Below are 17,676 nucleotides of genomic sequence, written 5' to 3'. Positions count from 1 at the left end.
CACCATAGGTGAAACTGAGCTCCCATTTCTGAATTTTGTGAAGCTGGCAGCTTGAGCAATGATGTAAAATTGGTTGCCTGAAGTTTCCCCCAAGAAATTCTCCTACCATGCTACTGCATTTCCCCCCGTATGTAAACTCTTCTTTTTTAATTTCTGAAATGAATGACTATATAGCTGAAAGATAATTAAACTAGCAACCAAAATAGATGTTTTAGAGGCCTGTTAGATTGCTGGTATTTCAAATGTGAATAATAAAAATTTTTAATGGTAATTGTTGTCATTGAGTAACACAAGATTTTACAATTCACATTAATTACTGAACTCTAATTTATTTGCCAGTGTATACATTTTAGTTTATATCTCTGTGACTCTACTCTTTAAACATAGGCTCAGTTGGTTGTCAGGAGTTGGCTTTCTGAGAAGTATAATTTCTAATTTTCCTAATGGAATTATTTTCTTATGGTTAACCACATAGACGGGCAGGTAGTTTCCTTTTAAAAAAGATTTACCTCCTTGTTAAGGAAAGATTATGGCTGTATTCATGCTTTTAGTAGTTGTGTTGTGAAGGTCTAATCAAGTGTCTGTAAAAATATATTTAAAGTTGTTAACAAGTTCACATCTCTAAACTTTGAGTTTGAAGAGTAATAGTAAGAGAATAACTGGGATGGAACCATGCAAGTTCTGAGTATGAGTCAGTTTTCTGTCCCTCCATCTTTCAGGAGGTGACATCTCTGCCCTACCTCACAGCATTTGTCTTCATGTCTGCAATACACTCTGTAGGATATTGTCAGTTGGAGTCATGAGGGTATTCTTAGCAGCTGTACTGGTCCAGTAACATGATCGGGGAACTTGGCTTTAAGTAAGGCTTCTGAGACTGTTTCACTATGCACACAGGCCTCATCAAGATTTATTAAATATCTTATAGGAAAAATTGTGAATACCTCAAACCCCATTTAACCTCTCCCTCTCTTGATAACTCTTGATAAACTCATTAAAAAAGTAAAGGAAACATAATTTTGATGAAACCTTCCAAAAGATGGGTATTTTCCTGGTTGGAAGAATATATTTGGAGATCAGTTATTGATGGAAATATCATCACTGTTCACATGGAAATCTGCACCAAACAGGATCCTGTGCTGTGGTCTGTTCTCACTGATTAGTGTCAGCAGTGTCCTGGGTGCAAAAACCAAATGTAATCATTACAGCCACAAAGAACGTGAGCCTGGGAGAGCTGTTGGAGGGTGGAACTGGAAATCATACTGGAGAAATGATTGGAAGAAATGTTACTCATCATGGAGAGAAAATAAAAGGTACTTACTCTATATACAGAGCAAAAGCTGGCTGCAGAATGGAGGGTAAAACATTTGACTCTAAAGAAAATAATAAATAATAAAGAAGTTATGATGAATTAAACCATTTAAGTCTTCAATGACAAAATGTTGTAAAAAAGAAAAATGTACTACTGAGAATTTTTTTTAATTGATGTAACCTGGAAGACAGGTGCATATGTCCTTCTACCTTCCTCAGCATGGGCAAGCTTTGGGCATTACATTCCAAAAAGGACATGAAGCAAAGGAGAGAATCCTGAGCCAAGTGGTCAGAACCAGAGAAATTGGAAAGATGGGAGCTGTTTACAGTGTACAGAGGGGAGCTTAAAAATCTCCAAATACCTAAAAAGTTGCTGAAGAAAGGAAAGAAATTAGCTAATATTTTTCCCCTGAATTGATAAGAAAATATAGACTTTGTTTACTTGAAGAAAAAATTAGGTTAGGCATTATAAAAGTCATAATTAAAGAACAGGTCAGATGGCATCGGGAAAATGTATGCACTTCCACTTCTGAAGGACCTTACAAAGTAGTTAAATAAACAGCTGTCAAAAATAGCATAGGTACAGTTGATTTTTGACCTCTTAAAATCTGTTTCAGCTCTGCTTTCTATTATTTTCTCCAAGTGGATTCTGCCTCTTGGATGTTTGTTGGCAAAGCCAGCAATCAAAATAATAATGTAGAAACAGAGGCCTGTAAACACAGAGGATGTGGTAGGGTATCCAGCCATGTCATTCAGCCTCTGGTGGAAAGTGCCAAGATATGTGCTTTGGAAGGCTCACAGGACACATAGCTGCATGTCAGCCTATTTCAATTAGTGTGTTGAAATGGCGGATTACACATCTCTATAAAAAATAAATTGGTCTCATCCCTGAAATTATAAAAAGCCCGAGGATCCAAGCAAGAATGAAATCTTGAGCACCTCGATTTCAGGGGCCACTGAAATGCATTGTATCACTGTTTCTGTGGCACCCCACTGCCCTTGCTTGTCCTCTCTGAATGTCCCCTCTCCCACAGGGTGGGGTCACAGACACAGGGAAGCACGGATGGAGAGCAGTCCCAAACAGATGGCTTTCTGCTTGGAGTGTGGTAGCTGCTGGGATGTCAGGGAGCCCTGGGAGCCTTAGTTCTGTAGTTTTCTGAAGACAGTCTTGCTCTCTTAAGTGCTTGTATTCAGGCTATTTAAGTGTGAAGTTTAGATGGATTTTGAGTGTTTAATTGTACAACTGTTCCCTCTGCAATATCTGCAATATCTGTGGCACTGTACCACACCATCCATTTACTGTCATCCAGTGCCCCAGCTAGGAGCTCAGGTGAGCTGCTGGTTTCCATCGTGTGCTCAGTCACTTCCCTCTTTTGAGTCTTCTCCTGCAAAACCATCTGTGTCCCATGCCACCAGCCAGCACATTTGCCTCCCCCAAGCTCTCAGGGGATCTTTCATGAGATCCATCTGAGATTGAAAAATTTCTCAGATTTTCTTATTTCTTTATGCCTCTTAAAGGGGCAGTCAGTGTCCCTGAAACTGCTGGTCATCACTGGAGTCCCTTCTACCTATGCTGTAGGTGGGTAGCACCACTGGGCAGAGGCAGAGACTCAGCCCTTTGTGTATTCATTCCAGAGGCAGCTGAATCTTTCCTGGTGGCCCCTCTGTCCCTGCTGAGGCTGCAGTGGTGGGTGAGCATGTCCTGAACAGTCTCTGAGAGCCACAGAACTCCATATGGCTGTCCAGAGGGAGAATGACCTCTGACAGACCTTCCCACCCTGTGTTGGGTGGTGAGTAATCCTGAGGGGAAAGCAAATGCGGGGAAAAGTTTGGGCAAAGTTCACACATCTTCCCGGGGAAGGGAGCTTAGCCTTCCATGTGTGGATCCATGCTCTGTACATGAATACAGTGACATTTGTGTCTCTCTAACATCTCCTCCTAAAACTGCTCCAGGATGTCTTACTTGTTGCATGTGGGTGGATCTGGCAATGCATTTCTTGTGGACCAAGGCACAGAGTTCTTGGGAAATGGTCTCAGGAGTTGTTATTTCCATAACTCTCATCCTCCAGGGACTGGGGGCAGTGGGGACAGGAAGAATTGTGAGACTAGCTATTATAAAAAGAAAAAAAACCACCAAAAGCTGTTGTCTCTAATGCTGCATGCTCGAGCTCTAAAAGTACTGTCTTCTAGATGTCTGTAAAAGTCACTGACATTGCCATGTCACTGGATTTGTTGGCTCAGCTTTTAATTCTTTTTGTGGTGAGAAAGACACTGAAGGGTGGGGGGACAACTCCAAGAACTTTTATCAGCAGTCCTTAAGCCTGGCACACTGGCTCACCCTGTTCCTCCACCTGCCCCCCTCCTCATCCCTCTCAGCCCCAGTGGACCACACCAGCCATCACAGGGAATGCAAATTATTTTTACACAATGCTAGTATGTCAGGGAGGGCTGCCACACCAGAGAGGCCTTCAGATGCAGTTCTAGGTGACAAGTGGGAATCAAAAAAAGCTGAATGTGCAGGTTAGATTCTCTCTGCTTACCCCTGTGTTGGGTTTTGATTGACAGACAAGAAATAAAAAGTAAACATATTTTAGGAGGTGCAAAGGCAGTAGTGGCAGCAGGCCTAAGGATCAGGCTTTCTGGACTGCTGTTCAGTTTTCAAGAGGAGCACTGGTGGGATGGCAACAGACCGAATTGCCACCCTGCCTGGTATTTTTCTTTGCTTTTCTCTGCTTCTTTTTCAGCAGGGGGAAACATTCGGTGTGGGTGCTTCTGAAAGGAAAGGCTTGGAGGCCCATCTTCTGGCCTCCAACAAAATAATTTGTATTTTTAAAAATTTCCTGATAAATGAAACTTCTGCATTGTTTAAGACAACATCAATGTGCATGAGACAAAATTAATTTTAAACGGAACTGTTTTGAAATGAAAATGTTCTTTTTAGATAAGGCCAGAATAAAATGCTTTGAAAAATTTCTGCTCTGGTTTAGAAAGTGCAGTATAGCTGAAATGGACCTATTCCTTGGGGAGTTTCTTATATTGTAAAAGTAACTTTTTCTACATGAAAAGCACTTCCCCCCTCCAGTTAGAAGCCTAACAGCCCTGGTGTCTTGTGGTGGCAATTTTCTGAGGTGCATAAATAACTTGTGTAGTTATGAACACTTTACCCAGAACCAGATTTATCATATTTAATGTCTTAAATATTGGTGGAACAACTCGTATTAAATCCTGTGTACGATAATTTTTTCCTGATCAATTCCATATTTATAGCATTAATCATTTCTCTGCAGTTAATTAAGAGAATTGATGGCTCTTAGGCTTTCTTAAGCTGATTCTTTAAATAAATATATCAAACGAGATCTCCATTACCCAAATCAGACTCTGTCACAATAGCTGTACAGGGGCCAAAGAGACAGGAGCACAGATCCGGAGAGCATCCACGGGGACTTGACAAACAAAAAAGTGATATTTCAAGCTTGTGTCTCGGTGGAATGGGGAAATAATAGCAACATAATCAAGGGAGTGTTTGTGTAGCCCTTATGGTTTAAAAACCTTTTGCCTCAGCCGCGCTAATACTCTGAAACAAGGATGCTGATTATATGACCAATTGTTTGGCATGTGTTCCTAAACTGGTTTATAATTACCAAATTAATCTCTCTGAGGTATTAAAAGCCTATTTGCACAATCTTTGTAAAACTAAAAGGGAAGTGAAGCACTTTACCTGTGTTGATACAGAGCCCCGCAAATAGTAACTATTTGTTTTTGTAGCTGTTGTGGCTCTGGGAACAAGTAAATATAAACAGCAGGAAACACAAATACAGAGGCAGTGCAATTGGAGGCTGTCAGGAAGCAGTATGGTGGCTTCAGGAGCTGAATTCGGCTTGAAATAAGCTTTGTCTCAGTATGCGTAAGAGGCTTTGGCACTGTATCAGACCTCTGGGGAAGCCACTCAGCAGGGTGGGGATTACTATAGTTTGTGCTTCCCAATTCACGGCAAACTTGCTTCTCTGTCATACTAGTGCATTAACTCTCTCTGTCCCACCTCGGCGCTTTTTGTGGGATTTGTTTGCTTTCTAGCAAACAGCCTGACATCTGCTCGGGAGAGAGCAGAGAAAAACCCCCAGCACACATGACTGAGCGGCTGCAGAGCGCGTCTCCTCGCTGGCGAGGGAGGCAGGGAGGCACAAAGATGGCTAATTTTGCCAGGCTGGATAATTCTCCTCTGCAATGCATGCGCCGTAGTTGCTCTGACAATACCATCTAAAATGCAAATGAATTATGCCTGCATCGAAGAGCTGGCAGTGAGTGTTGTGTAGACCTGCTGCTGGCATAAACTTCCTCCTAATGGGGATTTTTTTCTCTCTCTCTGTGTGAACACATGGACTCCACTCTCTCTTTTGAGGTTTCACAAGGGTTAATTCTCTCTTAGCTGTGGGAATATTTTTCGTTAGGAGCAACTCGATGGTTATTCCTAACACATGACTATCAAAGAGTCAGATTAGCCGAGGGGGAGGGGAAAGACTCCTGAGTTTGCACTTCCTGTCTCTTAATAAAGCTGAGATTCCAGAAGTATTTAATATCATTGCGGTTTACATAGGAAATTGTCTGAACACTCTTAGTAAGTAACTGAATATATGGCTGCTATATTGAATACCATTTGTCCGTGGTTGTTTTTCTTTCAGTTATGTTAGATATCTAGAAAATGTTGTAAAAGCAGGATCTTGTTACGGTGCACAGCTAAATGAGGAACTATAAAATACAGTTTTAAAAATTTAAATATCTAAAATGTATTGAGAAATGTGAGGTGCACCAGTACTAAAGAAACAACAGCAATTGTTTTATATGCACTGCTAAGGCAATAAAATGTGGATTCCTTATGTAGGTCCAAATGTAGCAGCTGGATTTGGCTTTATGAACCATGAAAAATAGTTCCCATCTGGAAGTTGATGTTGAATAAAGATGCAACAGTAAGGCTGCATCTTACATGTAACATTTATATGTTTCCAACTCAATACAGCACTGGTATTGGAGAGGAAAGAGTGAGGGAGAGAGAATGGGAATACACAAATCAGAAGCCTCTGGCCAACATTTTAATGTGTATTCTCTAATTTAGGAGCCTCACGTTTTGGCTGCGGGGTTGGGTTTTTTTGGTTGTTGTTTGGTTGGATTTTTTTGTTGTTTTTTTTTTTTCTTTTTCAGGGCAACCCTACCAATAATCAACAGTGTACAGGTAAAAAGGCTTCTGAATGCCTTCCACCACATTCACTGCTTCAAAGATCATTGTCTTCATCTTCCTGTCAGCTAAGTAAGAAAGTGATAGTGTTACTGTTCTGTGATATTCATCCCCCAAGCCTCCCTATAGCCTTCCCACCTATCAAATTGGCACTTAAAAGTGTGCTCATGGGGCCTGCAAATCAGGAATTCTGTTTCAAAGTGGCTGGCCCTTTGCTCTTTACCTATACCCTGCCATGAGCAGTGTTTGCAACATGCAAATCCCTCATTTTCATATCCCAAACCCCCAATCATAAGGTGCCCAGGAGATCCTACTTCCTCTCACACAAAAAGATAAAGGTCCAGTTTAGAGACCTTTTTACAAAATCTGGCCCCAGACAAAACTCTATTAATTCTTAAAAGATTTTGTCAGGTTCATGACGCCCCAAAATTTTTTAAAATTCAAACTGCATACAATCAAAAAAACAGTCCTCACTAAAACCTTACACTGTAAATTAGGTTGTAAATTCTTATTAATAACATAAGGCAACAAAAAGTCAATAAAGGAATGAAGTTTGAACATTTTATTGGCTCTTTTTTTCTTCCTTGAGCAAGAATTATTTCTAATGCAAGATGAAGTGTTAGGAGACGTGATGATCCCCTTTTTGCCTAGAAGATGTTGTGAGGTTTCTTTAACTGCAAGACTTTCATGGTGGCCCCAGTGCTGCAGTGCATCTGGCTGAAAAGATTTCCTGTATTTTTCTAAAAGGATGCTGTTATTGTTCCTGCTGCTCTGGTTGTTTCCATGAGCCTTTAAAATGAAACCAGGTCCCACACCAATGTTGTGAGGCAGACATTTTAAATGTTGGGAAAACTTTAAAATCAAAGTTGGATTTTGCAGGTATTCATTGTCATCAGACCATGGAAATCTTGAAACACCCTTAATCCACCTTTACCCTTCATATGAAATAACAACACACCCTTGGTGCTTGCAAACTGTATTCCTTTAACATAGGAAATAAGAGCCACATATGTTTAATATATTGACATGTGCAACACTCACTTGGTACATGTGGCCCACTGATGTGATCATAGGCTTTCCTCAAGTTAGCTCTTCAAATCAGAAGGCAGTGTCACCCTTTCACCTCTTGATATCCTGAGATCCCACAGCTACACTGCACCCTCCCGCTTATTCTGATCCCCTGCTCAGTGTAGCACTAGAGCACTGGTATTGAAGAGAGAGGGAGGGAGGGGGCTGATGGGAATATACAAATCAGAAACCCCTGAGTAACATTTTTATATGTATTCTCTAATTTGGGAGCCTCAGGATTTGATTGTTTGTTTTTTTTTTTTTTTTGTAGGATAACCCTACTACCAACAGTCAGCACTGTACAAATCAAAGGCCTTTGAATGTCTTCCACCACATGCCTTACTCCAAACCCCATTGTCTTAATCTCCCTGTCAGTTAAGTAAGAAAGTCATGTCCCTATTTTGTGATATTAAACCCCTCAAACGTCCCTTGTTGGGGAAGGCTCTGGAGGAAGGTGTGTGGCTGTATGGGCACAAGGGAGGCCACAACCCCTTTGACAGAAATTGTGCCACAGCCTGAATGTCTGCCATAGCTCTTTTTGGAGAAGTTTCTGAAGCTGAACTCAATGTGTTTGACTAACAGTCTATTTTCCATGCAGGGACCTTGGAGTTTCTGGCAGATACTCCTCAGACTGGAACCCAGACAGCTTGTCTGAATACAGAGAAAACAGTCTCCCTCAATCCTGAAAAAATTAGGAAAAAGGCACTGTATTTGCTGATCCTTGAATAAAAACATCCCTAATGGTGAGTGTGGTCTGGAAATAGCATGATGGGCCTGCTTCAAAGGAGATCCACACTTGTAGGTGTAATACATCAGCAGCAGCCCAGCCCCTGAAAGGAAGGGGGATGTGGGCTGTGTCTGCCACCTGAAGCAAGAGCATGAGGGTGGCACTGGGCTGGGGCAGGTGGGCAGCAGAGAAAACAGGCAGAGCAAAGGCAGATTTGGGACTGCTGAGTGGGAACAGGGAGGTCAGAGGAGCCAGTGAAGTTTGAGGGGGAGGGAGAGACCTAACAGCCTAACCAACATCCTCCATCACTCCCTCCCCTCCATTGTGGGGCTGTCCCAGCTCTTCACTGCAGCCCCTGCACATGCTCTACGCACCTTGGGCTGGGAGGATCAGGGCAACAGGACTGTGGGATGGAGGGGACACTTTTGCTGTCTCTCTGCCAGTCAGTGGGCTGCAAGTCTTCAACGTCCCTTGGCCTGGCAGGAAGAGGAAGAGCACAGGGCTGCATCCACAGGAATGGGCTTTTCAGGGTCCATGATCCAGTTCCTTTCTCCTCAGCCCAAAGCAGAGCAGATGATAACCATTACCTACTTCTTCTATGCCTTGAGCATGCTCTGGATTCAGTACAAAGACCATAAACATTCATTAACTTCCATGTCCAGCCTCCATGAAAAAACCCCAATACCTGGAGTAAGCCTATAATGTTGGCTATGGCATATGGAGAGGTGTCTGCCTCTCTCCACTCTATATTTACATTTATTGTTCAAGTTAGTTTTGTAATTAAAATGGCATTAAAGAAATTAAACATCTAGGCTTTCAAGTTCCAGACCTATTTTTATCCTTAAACTTGCAGGGAAAAAAAAAGATTTTTGCATGGAGGATATTTCTATTCCCATTTGCAGAATCTCCAGCTTTTTCATTGTTTAATTCACGTGCATGCAAATGTAGGGATTGTGCAAGCCTTGGCAGGGCATGCTCTGGAAGTTGTATCCAGTGCTGAGCAATTTAAGCATCTAGGTTTCACTGAGTTTGGCAATCCCTTCCAAAACTGCTGAATCTAGGCCAGGATTTGGGATAGACTTGTGTGGTGCTGTTAGAAAGCATAGGTTGAATGCAGTTAGCCTGGGAGCTGGAGAGCAGAGCTACAGTCCTGCTTCTGTCCAGTGGCTTTAATAAAGAATCCCATTTATATTCATTACCGCAACCAAGTCCTGTCTCTAATCTATCGCAAGGGACACTACAGATATATTATTTCTTTGTAGTCTCAAAATGCTCAGATGGTTTTTAACCTTATTAAATCTAAACCCCTTAAATGTGCTTCTGAAGCAAAAGTTTTAGCAATAAGCCTTCCAAAAAGTGCAAGATTTACAAAGCAGATTTATGGCTGTGTGGTGAGTTAAGTAACGTTTCTCTCAGCATATCATTTGCCAAAATTAGAGGAAATTCCCTGCTTCAACTGAACAGGGAGCATTAGGAATGTATATTGTAGTGGTAGATTAGATTGTTAGCACTCTAAGAAGCAAGACAACAAAGTGTTAATCTACCTAGATGATATTTTGATGGTTGTTGCATTTCAGGAAATAATAAAACTTTGTTTGAATTACAGAATGCTTCAAAGTCCTCAGGATTTTGCATTTACTATATGAGAATAAAACTGGTCATAACCTCCCAGAGTCTCTATCTCTGTTTTTTAATAGAACCAAGAAAACAATTCTTTTAAAAGGTTAAACCACAATCACATGTACTGTGGCTCCATGCAACTATGTGATTGCTTCTAAGTGTGCAGGTACTATCTTGGTGTTTACAGGTAAAGGATCAGGCAGGGTGTTTCAGAGCCACTGTGGTACATGGTGCAGCATCATGGCAGTTTACTTCACACAGAAAAAGACACACAGGTGCAGAAGTTATAGGTATTGATGAGACAAAAACTTAAAGACAGATCCTCCTAGTCAGCTTACGATTTTTTTTTCTGGTCAGAAATGATGTAAATAATCATTAGCTGAATGAGAACACTCAGTGTTATTAAAATAACATGCTATCAGTTTTTTTGCTATATCGTGTAATAACTAAGCAGACATTTTAGCTACAGAAAGAGGAAAGAGTGCATAGACTGGACTTTGATTTCAGCATTTGGTAAACAGTATGATAATGCAGATGTTTGTTCATTTTTCATCTATGTTTCGGGGCCACATGTTTTCAGTCAAATTTTGGAAACTTATTTTCTGAGTTAACAGTGTTCTTTAAATTATTATTTTAGATAGATCCATCTGGAAATGAAGGGGGAACTGCCCAAGACCACCTCTACACTCACAGTACTTAATTTTATCAGTAAAAGCAAAATTCTATGAGAGGGTATAGAATTAGAAGGCAATCAACAGAGGAAAAAAATGGCCTTGGAAACACCAGTGTCAGCATCAGAGGCAGCAATTCCTCTTTCTGTATTTTAGGCAAAAAGAGTTCTAGAGTGGAGTCTTCTCCCAGCACCTGGCCTGCGATAGGACATGTACTCTGGAAATTTGGCTAAATACTCAAGCTGAAAAATGAGCAAATCTACACTGTAAAATCCTGTAGCCAGATGCAAAAGGAAAGCCAATATTTCTGTCTCTAGGCAGAGTGGTACAAAATGCACTTGAGGGATGCCTTTTCCCTAGACAGAGAAAGCAAAATTTGGATGAGTGTTTGCTCCATCTGCCTGTTTTGGACAATGGTGTTCAAGGTGACCAGGAAACACTTCAAAATAACATACAAGTGTTCCTCTGCAGAAAATTCTATATGTTTTAACTGCATGTTCCTAAATGGGTGATACTGATTTTATATCAAGGGGTGTGTCCTCTAACAATGTGATGCTACTGATAACAAGCTGGTCTCATCAGTATCTTCCATATACCAGTCACTGGTAGAAGGGATTTCCATGAGTCACAGTGATTTATAATATGAATCCATTCAAAGTACATTATTTCTGTAACTTTTATATTAAGTGGAAATGCCTTAAATGCAGTATGAACCAATGTTCAAATGGATTTTTAATATGCATTTATATAAATATGAAGTGTTCACAAAAATTAATTTACAGAAAATTTGGGGTTAGGTCTGTATTTGTTTGAGGTTCTTTTATGTATTTTTAAAAGTACTAGGAGTTAAAATATCCACTTTTGAAATTGTATTCTGGGCTATAAACTTTTAACTTAGAAGTAGATCCATCTGGAGTGAAGTCTGTATCACTTGAGAGAGAATCTTTTTCTAAATATGTATTGCCTTCAAAGCAATAGATATCCTTGAAGTTGGTTTGTTGATAACTTTGCAAATACTTTGAAGAAAGAAGTCTCAGGGTGCATTTGCAAACTTGGCACTTGGCAGAAAAAGAATGGTGAAGGCACTAAATATTGTAGTGTCAGGTTCTTGGTCTTGTTTCAGGTGACATCCCAAATGCATGAGGGGTAAAACTGCAGATTCCCATAGCAATTAATTGGTGGAAACCAAGGACACTGATTTATGTGCAACTTGCAGAAAATCCATGGGCGTATCCAGCTGCCTTCAAGTAGAAGTAACCCCTGGGGGGAATGGCAGGGTGCATGTCTCTACTGGTCATCCCCAGAGACAGCTTTAGGCAGGTCCCAGCTCCCCTCTGTTGGGGTCTGTGCTTCCCAGGAGAAGGCAGGTTGCACCTCAGGCAAGAAACTCCCAAAGGCACAGGCTTTGCTGTGGGGATTCCCTGCTGTGGGAGCCCTTCGGACACCAATACCTGTCTTTTTTCCTATACAGAACTTAGGAAAGGGTTGAAATATATCTGAGGGAATTCTGCCAGATATTCATGTATCTACATTTTCTACTCACTCAAGAGGAGCAGTGGTAACCAATGTACTAAAAGTCTTCAAATGCTGACAAATACAATTTAGACTTGAAGGCTGCCAGCAATTCTGTGGTAGTAAATCCCATTTGCAATCAAAGGGTGAGTCATTAGCCTTGACATTTGAGAAATGGAGATTACTATGAATTTATGAAAAAGATTCCCTAAAATGTTTCCTTAGCAACTGCTGCTGAGGAGCCTGGGGCATCTCTCAGGTCCCCAGGCTCAGGAAAGCTGGCAGCAGTGGAGCAGATGGTTTTCTATCCACTTGCTGTATGTAGTGCTAAGGGTTCACTATACTTTTCCACTCAAGTCTTGTTTAAGTGAGGAAAAATTGTGTTTTCTTATGTTCCATTATCTTTACTGAGCTGACTTAATGCACCTGAAATTATTGCAATGGGCACAGCTTATTATACAGCACAGGGGCTTGAACTGTGTCCTGCACAGGGCTATGAGCATTTTGGTCAGTTCCAAACACAACCCCAAGAGAAGTGATATGACAGCTTGTTACCACCATAACAAGCATAACATTTTATTTTAAAAGAGTTTTGTTAAAAAAAAAGAAGAAAGAATTAGAGAAAGCTATTCGTTTTCCATTTGTCCTCTGTTTCTGAAATGCTCTGAAGTCCTCTACTCAATCTTTTCCTTACAGCCATGAGTTTTTCTTCTAGGTCAAGAAGACAGAGTAATGAAGACCTTCCATCCATAGGGTAACAACAGAATATTTCTTGACCTGCTGTAAAATCACATCTATCAATGATATTATGTGTTTTATAACTCAGCCAGTTAATTTAATCTCAACACATTTAGTTTGGTTAAGCCAGAGAAAAATAGTTTTCTCTTAGTTAAGTAGGATTCTTGGCTGGCTGCCACATTGACAAAAAAAGGTGAGGGACCTCAAGGGGAGCATGTGGGAAGGTGGGAATGGGGGAGAGGGGAACAAGGGCATGTGGAGAGACCTGGATGTTCCTCGGAAAGGCAAAGGGGATATTGGCTGGAGGTAGCAGGCACTGGGGTTATACAGAAGAAGGAATCCCTTGAGTGTACTACAGCAACATCTGTGCCCTGCCTCAGTCAGGTAGGCTATGAAACCAGAGATAAATCCCAAGAGAAGCTGGATGATTGCAAAGCCATGAAGGAATATCCTTATCTCATGGCATCTGCATAGACCAGTGCAGAAGGTTTCTTCTGGACTGAGGGAACAGGTGTTAGTGAAGAAATTTGCAGCACCTGAATAGCACATTCTGTATTCCTTCTTTTGTTGTATTAAATTAATTCCATTAGTAAATTAAATTCTAATTTTCTGTTTCCAGTAGTCAAAATTCTATTTATATGACTTCCTATGGTGGTAACATCTCAGGAGTTTCATGTACATGTGATTTTTTTTCTTCAGGATTTTTCAGATCTAAGTGAGACTAGTAAAAAACCTAATGGCTTCTAAGGAAAAGATACTACTGCTGGTGTAACTCACAACACAAACATGAGCACAAGTCATATACAGTTCTTAGTAATTCTACTGCAGAATATTTTCAGGGGAGTGGTTCCACTTAATGACATTCTAACAAAAATATGAAGAATATTAATTTTTTCCAATGGAAATAAATCCTTTCTTTTCTCCTCTGTAAAACAAGACACTCCCCATATTTCTATTGCTCCTGTGCTGTACATCCACTGAGAATGACCTGTTATTCTGCAATCTCTCATGTATTTTACAGAGTCAACTTTGCTATTCATCTCATGCAACTGCAGCCAATCTTGGCTGCCAGGTGAAACACGGTGTTGAAACAGAGAAGCAGCCTCAAAGAAGTACAAGCTCTCAAACCGTGAATGGCTTTGTGGATCAAAACCAGCATTTTGAATTACACCTGGAAATGAAGAAGAGAGCGGCAAAGTCCCCAGAGCGCGGGTGCAAGGGCAAGAAGGAGGAGTGGTGGCAGGGCCGGTGGTCCCACCCTTGTCTGCTGAGGCTTTTGCAGGTTGGCTCTGAGCACATCAGATATGATTGGGAGCAGCTGCAAGCTGAGCCCAGTGCAGTGCTCCCAATACGTTCCAGATGATGAATATGATGCAGACTTACTGGAAGAAAAATATATTTCTGAAGAGAAAAACAATTACTTCTCAAAGCAAGACAATGAAGCTGAACCGACAGTACGTGGGCATAAAATAGAACAGAACTTTTGGGCAATGGCTTTAACTTCTAATAAATCACCCACCTGGAGATCCTTTTGCAAGTGAGTTTCGATGTATCAGACCCCAAATATTTTCAGAGGTACATAAAGTTGAAAAATTATGCATTTAAACCTTGATTTCTCCCCAAAGGGACAAATACTTTGTTGTGTCATAGCCTCCAGTTTTCATCTTAGCAGAAAGGTGCCTTTGCCACTCCAAACAACACGTGGGCTCTCTCACGGAAGTTATGTAAAAAAGGCTTGGAAACACCACTTGATACAGTGGGTTTCACTGTCTGAGTCTTCAGAGGGGACTTGAACGAAATTTGCAAAAACATGTCAAAAGTTAAGTGGCGAAAATCAGCTTAAATGCCTAATTTTAATTTTGTTTGTTCTCTTTGTTGTTTCATTGTGGTGGGAGGGAAGAAGCTGCCTTTTTTCTCCCTGTCCTTTCATTTTGTTTGGGAGAAAATGGATGTTGGTGAAAAGAAGAGAGCTCTGGCAGGGACGGGAAAGAGGTTGTTTATTCTGTTTTGTTTTCTTTAGAAAGGGGCAACTCTTCTAAAACTGGTGATGATCCAGTTAAAGGGGGACTCCGGGTGGGGAAGAGAAAAGAAAACTAATAATCAGCCTCTAAATGACAAGTTTTCTCTTGAACAAAAGAGCAACAGGAGGCAGTGCAGGCAGGGGGTCAGTGCCCAGGGGTAATGTGACCAAAACAATGGCTGGAGAATGTGTGAAGCTTTTGCCACTCCAGAAACTGCTGCCCCAGTGCCTTCACTGAGGGACTGCAAGGACCAAACCTGATCCAGCGCTGGGCAATGTGTGGTGCCACTTCTGGAGTCCTCCAAATTGTAGGCAATGATTGACTGTGGGTAATGGAAAAAAGAATTGAAGGCTTGCGAGAGAATCCCCCTCAGTTCTGAATGACATGTATGATTGAACAGCCCCAGCCAATAAAGCAGAGCCCCTGCCAGCAACGGGGCTAAAGGTGGGGTTTAAAGTGACTTCAATTAAAGATGGAGACTGCTTGGCAGTGTCTGTGCTTCTCTTGCACTTGGTTAATTGTCTGTTGGGGAAAGCCAGCGGTGCTGGATAAACTGAAGCGAGATGATTTTAATATTATGAGCGTTCACGCAGAAGTTCATTCTGGTTTAGACTAAATTGGTTTTAATTTCAATTCATGTAACTTCTGTGTAGACAGGGCCTATGGCTTGCCATTTCGCAGCAATGGTGAATTTATAGCATATGTGCTCCAAATGGACTATCATGGAAATTCTCCTGGTATTTGCTCCAAGTCCAGTTCCAGCTGTCGGTGGAGATGGAGGAGCAGAATAGACCACTCACATGGCCTCCCATGTAATGCAGATTGGATCTATTGTCAGTCAGATGGACTGGTGGTGTGGGAGCAGTGTGAAGCCAGTTCTTTCACTACATGGTGTGTAAAGCAATGAGGCAGACAAAAGCTGGATTTAAATTAGGGAATATTTCTGCCAAATTTCATTCTCTGAAGCAGAAAAATAAAACACTTAATATGTCTGGCAATGTTTATTCTGTGCACAGTGTTTTAACTGATCATAAAAGAAAAACTACGTGTGAACATTATCTAGCAACTTCATCATATTCTGAGGAGATGAGAGAGTATGATTCCACCATGGTTTGAAAAAGTATTAGATTTAGAAAGTGGATACAATATGGCAAGAAAACAAGGTGGCAAGAGGAAAAGAAAAAAAAAAAAGGTTCCTTTTGATTAGGTAGGAATTACCAGTTATAATCACAGCAAAATTCTATCTGCCCCAAAGGCTCCATTTTGAAAGTCCTTGGTGTCCTCAGTGTCCTGATCAATGGCCAGAGGCTTCCCACTTTGCCTTCTTGCTGCTTATTCAAAGGAAAGAAAGATCTGAATGGTTGGAAAATATATGTGCTGCTCATGCACTAACTGCATGTGCATGAAAATAAAAGAATTCCTTGCCTGGGCACTGTGGGTATCTGTGCTGATAAGGAGGTAGTAACTCTCATTGCATGCATATTGGCCCTTTGAAGATTTGGCCCTGAATTCTGCTGGTGAAGTATTTTCCATGACTTTTCCACTGTATCTTCTTAGATACAGTGCTCCAATCATCCAATACCTTGACAGAAATAGAAGACACTGTTAAAAATAATTCAAAGAAATAATACAAGACCATTTTTAATTCCAAATGATTGAAAGAGCAAGTATCAGCTACTGTGTATGAAAACATAGTTGTGTAATCCAAGGAGGAAGAATGTCAAGAATAACAACTTTGTAACTGGATTTGGAAAAATAAACAATTCTTTCCTTTTTTGCATAATAAATATGGTGTGGGGAGCAAAACACAACATTTTATGAATGCTGTTATGTATTTTTATTTCTACTGGTTTAAAACAGCATTTGCTTCTTGAAATTAAATGGAATTGGATTGAGGTTTGTCCTTTTAGAGCCTTGTCTGGTACAAGGTAATGCATTGAATACCCTATTAATATTGTAATTTTTCTATTATGCATTGAAATTCTCATATTGCAAGTTGCTGGGGCCCTTGATATTTCACAAATTTGGGATCATTAAGGATGTTTTCCATGTCAGAGCTATACTAATTGTGACTGTGTTGATGACATCCACCATTCTACTTAAATTGAAAATTGCTGCTTACTAAAGATGTTGGACCCTGAGCTTAAGTCCTTGGTGACTGATTTGATTAGTCCATTTGAGTGAGAACAGGGCAACACAGGGGCTATGTTAATGGAACTTAAACAATAGGCCATCACTAATCAGAGACCTCAAGGTTGAAGTGAGGTTAATTGTTATGCGGGTGGTATTTGAAAAGAAGTGTTGACTGGTGTAATGCACTATGGGACTGTAGCATTTGAACATGCAGCCCTAAGGCCAGAGGTTTTGTTTAGTTTCCCAATGAAATTTAAAGCTACATTATGTACATCTCTAAACAACAGCCTATATGCTACTGCCTTTTGATACATCACAAGAGCAACAACTAATTGATAACAGAAATGAGCCCCCAGGCACAAAATTCAGATCCAAATCTGGTACTGGATTTTAATCCCTTTCTAAACTTGGTGAGGTGGGAATTGATTGAGTTTTGATTAAGCCCTTCATGAAATGCACATTCAAGATTCAAATGACTGCCCCGCCCCCCAAAGTTTAGGATATTCTAAATTCAGTTTTAGTTTAGTCCTAGAGTGCACATTTAGGTGGAAACATATGAGCTGACAACTACAATGTCAATGCAAAAACATTTTGGCATAATTGGGAAGAACTGTTATTGATATTGCTGTGCAGACAAGGATTTATATC

At 40.7% G+C, this 17,676-nt stretch overlaps 1 long non-coding RNA gene across 2 annotated transcripts in view; it reads left to right on the top strand.

The window, feature by feature from the left end:
• The window catches only part of LOC104693467, a 64,677-nt gene extending 48,778 nt beyond the window's left edge, over window positions 1-15,899 (top strand). Inside the window, exons 1-5 of one of the 2 annotated variants that reach the window (XR_002046956.3) lie at window positions 505-5,923; window positions 6,505-6,610; window positions 7,878-7,985; window positions 8,205-8,349; window positions 13,896-15,899. This is a non-coding gene — a long non-coding RNA (uncharacterized LOC104693467). Of the gene's footprint in view, window positions 1-504; window positions 5,924-6,504; window positions 6,611-7,877; window positions 7,986-8,204; window positions 8,350-13,895 lie in introns of those variants that run through there. The other variant, XR_752548.4, reaches the window with a different exon arrangement.
• Window positions 15,900-17,676: the final 1,777 nt, after the last annotated feature.

The sequence above is a fragment of the Corvus cornix genome, chromosome 9 (genome assembly GCF_000738735.6).
Source record: "Corvus cornix cornix isolate S_Up_H32 chromosome 9, ASM73873v5, whole genome shotgun sequence".
NCBI classification, from domain to species: Eukaryota; Metazoa; Chordata; class Aves; order Passeriformes; family Corvidae; genus Corvus; species Corvus cornix.
The sequence above is the reverse complement of the archived record's forward strand: the minus strand, read 5'-3'. Positions and strand labels throughout refer to the sequence as shown.